This window comes from Octodon degus, unplaced genomic scaffold (genome assembly GCF_000260255.1).
Source record: "Octodon degus isolate 3935 unplaced genomic scaffold, OctDeg1.0 scaffold00257, whole genome shotgun sequence".
NCBI classification, from domain to species: domain Eukaryota; kingdom Metazoa; phylum Chordata; class Mammalia; order Rodentia; family Octodontidae; genus Octodon; species Octodon degus.
Window position 1 is genome coordinate 1540017 of NW_004524833.1, and position 6000 is coordinate 1546016.

Below are 6000 nucleotides of genomic sequence, written 5' to 3' on the forward strand. Positions count from 1 at the left end.
TCTAGCCCCTTTGTTTCTCATTGTACCACCACCAATACTTTACTACATCAGCTTTTTGGTTTTTTGTTTCCCTATGCACGAAGGGACATCATAGACAGTTCCCAGAAGAGTCATCTTAGAAACCTTCTCAGCAACTAGCTCAAATGATCAATATCTGTATTTAATGGGCTTGTAGGCCTTGAAAATCTCTTAATTCAAACCCTTTTTTTTTTTTTTTTTTTTTTGGCGAAACCAGGGATTGAACTCAGGTCTTTGCGCTTGCCAGGGAAGCGTTTATTCTACTGAGCCATCTCCCCGGCCCAACTCAAACTCTTTTTATGGAGAAAAAACTGAAGCTGAGAGAGGGAAAGTACTGGAATTAGAGAACAAAAGCTAGGTTGCTAACAGAGCTGTGGCCAGAATCTCATTTTCTGAAGACCTCTCCAATGATCTTCGTATGTCTTTAATGTAAAATGCCACTTCAAAACCAGACAGCCAAATAAATCCTGGCCGTACACCTGTCACACACACACACATGCTATTAGGCAAGGTTTTCTAGAAAAACAGAACCAACCGATTTAGAAAGAGACAGGAGGAATTCATTTCTGCAATTATGGAGGTTGGAGAGGCCAGAGCTGTAGAGTCAGCTTACAGGCTGGAGACCCGGGAGAGCTGACGTCGTAGTTCCGGTACAAAGGCCAGCAGGCTGGAGATCCAGAAAGCGCACAGCTCTTAGCCAAAGGCCATCTGCTAGGAGATCCGCCCTCCTTAGGATCAGTGCTTTAGTTCAATTCGGTGTCTTGGTCCTATTTAGGCTTTCAGCTGATTGCATGATGCCCACCCAATTCTGAAGGGCAACCTGCTTCACTCCTAGTCCACTGATTCAAATGTTAACTGTATCCACAACAACCTCACAGAAACACCCAGGAAAGTGTTTGACCATTTATCTTGGCACCCTGCAGCCCAGCTGAGATGGTACAAAATTAACCACCACACATCCCCTAACTAAACTCACAATCCCCAGTCATCTACTCATACTTCGAAATTTACCCATAAAATCAATCACCCATTCATAACCAATCCAAAATTGCTGAAGACGACAGCAGGGAAAAATCAAGATCAATCTTAAAGACCTGTGCAGACCCATGTATGTGCACTCAGCAGAAAGAGAGGACATTTAATAATGTATCTCACTGAACAACAGAAGAGAGAAAGTCTTAGAATGCTAATGGCTTTTATCTATGAGCACTGTCAGCAAGCAGTCTTGTTCTGGGAACCTTGCTGGAATCCAGTGATAAGGTGGCCATGTGGGCCAGGTGACCTCAGGAAGCCTTTCGATCCAGATGATGCAGTGATCCTATTTCTACTGGAATAAACAGTCTTTCAAAGAGGGGTCCTTGTAGCAAATAAGGAGCAAGAAAAATTGAGGCCAAAGTGCATGAGGCATACAGCCCCAGCTTCTTCCCACTGCAGACTCAACAGGAAAAACTGCCTTTCCGAGTCTCTGCCCAGAATAAATGGTGTTACTGATGAGGAATGGCTGGCGAGTCTAGGTGGGCCAGGGTGCATTTCAGTAGTGGTTTAAGTGACACCACAGCATGTGATCTGCCAAGGTATCTTCCCACAAAGAGTAGGAAAAAAATTAAAAGCAAGTCACCTGACATCTGGATTTTCCTGGCCAATCAAGTTTTAAATGCCGTAGATAATTTTCAGCATTAAAAAAAAAAAAAAAAAAAAAAAATCTGCACACAATGAATCCTTTTTTTTTAAAAAAAAAAAAAAGCATACTTGTTTTATTCTTATTTTCTTAAAAATAACAGATTATAAGTGAAACCCAGATCATAGGAAACCATATAACACACAAGATCTAGACAGAAGAAATCAGCTTGATTTCTTCAACATGACAACAGCTGGGCATGGTGGTGCACACCTGTAATCCCAGCACTCAGGGCTGAGGCAGGAGGATTGTGTCAGAGTGCATGCAAGGCTGTCTTGGGCTACACAGTGAGTTCAAGGCCTGCCTTAACTACATAGCCCTGTCTCGGAAAAACAAAATAAAAAATGAACAAACAACACAACAATGACCAAAATGGCAAGAAGAAGGCAGAGGAGAGAGCTATGGGCCAAAAGCTTAAGTGATATATTAACCAACTTCAAGGCATAGACCTTCTATGAACCACAACATTTAATATTGAACAACTGTTAATTTGTAAAGTGGGTTTTTTTTGTTTTTGTTTTTGTTTTTTGTTTTTGTTTTTGTTTTGTTTTTTGGTGGTACCAGGGATCAAACTTAGGACCTTGCACTTGCTAGGCAAACACTTATTCCACTGAGCTATCTCCCCAGCTGTAAAGCGTTGATATTGGAATTAAGATTACAAATGTTCCTCTATCTTTAATATATGAAATACTTACATGTAAGATCATAGGTTTGGAATTTGTTTCAATGTAATTCCAGGGCAAAGAGATGAATGTGTATATGAGAAAAAGTTGAACTGACACTGACCACCGCTAAAGCTGGACGGCAGGACATGTAAGTTACTGTACTACTTTATCCACTTTTAGATTTCCTGAAAACTTGCTAATGAAAAGCCTTAAAGTGCAAACCAAATTGTATTCTTTTCTGAAACTGTCAATTATATGTCGTTTAAATTCTGAGCAGAAAATACTCAAATGTTGGTGATTTCCATAAAAGAATAGCCTGCTTTCACAAACTGTATCAAACCAGAGATGATTAATGTGCTCAACAATGAATAGAGTTCATGGGCATGAGGGAGAGGAGCAGCGAAATAAGAGATTAGAGGAAGGAAATCTGAACCACATTTTGCAGTACATGCCTATAATCAAAGCATTCAGCAAGGCAGAAGAATCACTTCATGTAAGGGCAGCCTCGACTAGTAAGTTGAAGGCCTGCCTGGATTACATAGTGAGATCTTGCATCAGAGAGAAAGAGAGAGAGAGTTAAATTTGATGCTCTGGGTCTGTTTTCCCCCTTTTTATGACAGAGGAATAGTTGTTATGTCCAAAATAGAGTCCTTTCTCCCCTTTCCTCTACTTGTATATTTTTTTTACAACTCAAAGAAAGATGTTGTTTACTTCTATTTTTTTCTTTTTTTTAATTTCATTTTCCTTTTTTCTTTTCTTTTTTTCCTTTTCTTTTTCTTTTTAGATTTGTTACAGAGTCTACAGGGTTTACAGGGTCTCACTATGTAGATCCCACTAGTAGTGATTCTCCTGAGTGCTGGAATTACAAACGCGCTCCATCAGGGCCAGTCTCAGCACTCCCCGGGGGCGGCAGGAATGAACCCAGGCTGCTACGCTCTGCTTAAGCAGGAGCTCTAGTCCACTGTACTATCTGGCCAGCCCCTGTTTATTTCCAATTTTAAAATGCCCAAATTCCATTCAAAATCAAAGGGAAACAAATGCCGTTAGCAGTCCAAATTGCGACAAGTCTGATAAGGAAATGCTTTGAGCCCAGGACAAACTAAAGGAATGATGCCAGTGTTCCACATACTAGATGTATCCAGTAATTGGTCACTCCCAGAATGATCTTCTAAGAAGACAAACATGAATGTATGGAGATTAAAAAAGGAGGCAAATACAATAGTGACTTATGAAAATGGTATCTCTATGAAATGAACTCTACCATAAGCAGAATTACTCTACTACCCTAACCTGAGAGGTTTTTGTTTGTTATTTATTTGATTGTTTGTTCAATACTAATTATCTAATACAGGAGAATTCTACCACACCCAACCCTTTTTATTTTTTTTGAAACAGAGTCTTACTAAGTTGCCTAGGCTGAGCTCAAATTTTCCCAAGTGGTAGGATTATAGGCATGCACCACCACACCCCATTACTTAAGAACTTCTATATGCAGACAGTATCCTGCTCAGAGAAACTTGGAGGATGCCAAAATTACTAGTACCATAGTACAAAGAAGAGCTAAAAGACTTGTTCCCATTTTACTCTAGAAACAAATTTCACAGTTATTTTCCATTTCAGTGGGCCACAGAACTCATCACAGGACACAGCTTGCCTCCAGCAAATGCTTCTATCTGAAGAAGGAATTTATGTCTTGAGCTGGCTCACAACTGGGATGCTGCAGTTACTGGGTCATTCTTCAGGGTGAGTGTGCTTGGGTTCTTTATGTCCCTCCTAGGTCCATGTCCTGAGGCATGTCCTGAAGAAATCAACAGTAATACCCAAAGGCATAAACCAAACATTGCTAGTTTTCCTGATCCTGGGCTCTCAGGCTGGCTTCTGGGTCTTGAAAGTCCAAGAACTCCCTGGCCCTCACACACGTGACACTCATCAATGAGAAAGCCCGCATATTTTCTTTCAACTCTGAAAGGATCCACAGAACCAAAACAAAATAAACAAAAACCCTGTTTTAAGCCACCACTTGTAATACATTCTTTACCACTAAAATATTTCAAAAATGATCCACATCATTCTTTAGGGGAAGAGAGGCAGAGCAAATTTTATGATCATATGCCTCAAGATTTTTGCTGGGCTGCTGGAGAGGAGAAAATAATGGCACTAAGCCTGGAAACAGGCAGTAAGACAGATGACAATTTCAGGAAATTTCAAGCAGGGGACCAAGAATGAGGGATGTACCAAGTGCAACTGTCCGAGCCAGGGTGACAGTCTCACCTGGAACCTCTTTTGCAGACAACTAAGGCAATAGAGATCCTGAAAGAGTCTGTGAATTACCCAGAAGCCCTCCATATACCAGCAGACTTGAGCCTAAATCACTGCTTGTCACCCTCGTTGGTCACTCCCTGACATTTAACCCAAAATACCCCCAAGGCACTGCGCTGACTCACACCGGTGATATGCACCCCCCAGCATTATTAATTCCCTTGTTTTTCACTTCTTAATCATTTATGTGGAAGGGCAAGAGTGCTGAGAGAGAGGTAAACTGTTCTTCAGGTCTCTAACACATTGTTTCTCTGGGGTGTATCTGATTTATAAATCCAATCCTGGGTTCCGTAGCTCCTATCAGCTGCACACTTAAGCCGTAAGTCAATTCACAGTAATTAAGCCATGACCGACTCAGTACACAAAACACTTTGTTAGCTAATCCTCTTCTCTAAAGAAAAAGAATTAAAATCTGGCCAAAATCACCAGCTCACTCTTAACAAATCCTTAAAGAGTCAGCAAAGTCATCCTACCTTCAAATAATCTCATGGGAATACCTGGGTAAAGAACGGGATTCTAAGAGTTGCGCAAAACTCTGCCAGATAAGGAGTCCCAGTTTACAATTATCAGCCAGTTAAGAAAGTCTACCTCGGGATCAATGACTCTCAGCTCATCCAACAGAACCCCTCACAACAATACTGTTCTCACGTTCATGCTCTTTTCCGTGACATGTTTGCTCCTGCATCAATAGCTTTGCAATTGCCGTGGAAGAGCCTGAAAAGAATGGGTCAGGTAGCGGAGACAGGCAACTACAAACTGAAGTTTGCCAACCAGTAGATACCCACGGATGATGAGGACGTCTCAACACTCACGGTGGAAGCATTCTTTAAAGGGCCCCTTATTTTCTAGATAAGAAAAATGAGGACAAAAGAAGATAAGTTCTTTGTTGGAACTCACAAAGACAGCGAGTTGGTGAACAGGGACGAGCATTCAGGCTACCTGATCCTTTATGTACAACCTCCCCTTCATCAGATTCTCCTCCGACCCTCTCTGACATATTTATGGGTTTGGTGCCCTGACTTCAGTGACAGTATTTCTCAGCTATTTCCTTTCCTTCTTCCTACTTTTTCTTCTTTTCCAGACCCCACCTAGTTGTTTTTCTACTGTGATTTTGATTACTTTTCCTCCAAAAAACCAGAGAATAATGTTTGAAGTTTTCATGTGACTCTCTGAAATGGTCTCTGACTTAATACATTTTTATATTATCTATTGCTTTCATTAGAAAAGCAATGGAGCCAGGGAGATGGCCCAGTAGAATAAGTGCTTGCCTGGCAAGCACAAGGTTCTGAGTTCAATCCCTGGTACTACAAAAAAAAAAAA

The 6000-nt window shown here is 41.0% G+C and overlaps 1 protein-coding gene across 2 annotated transcripts in view; it reads right to left on the reverse strand.

Moving 5' to 3' along the window:
* Nucleotides 1-6000, reverse strand: part of Znf697 (zinc finger protein 697) — a 36754-nt gene that overhangs the window by 15024 nt on the left and 15730 nt on the right. Inside the window, exon 1 of one of the 2 annotated variants that reach the window (XM_023706472.1) lies at nucleotides 4016-4175. The exons of the other annotated variant lie outside the window; for it this stretch is intronic. The gene's annotated coding sequence lies outside the window, so the exon portion shown is untranslated. Of the gene's footprint in view, nucleotides 1-4015; nucleotides 4176-6000 lie in introns of those variants that run through there. 2 annotated transcript variants of the gene reach the window in all.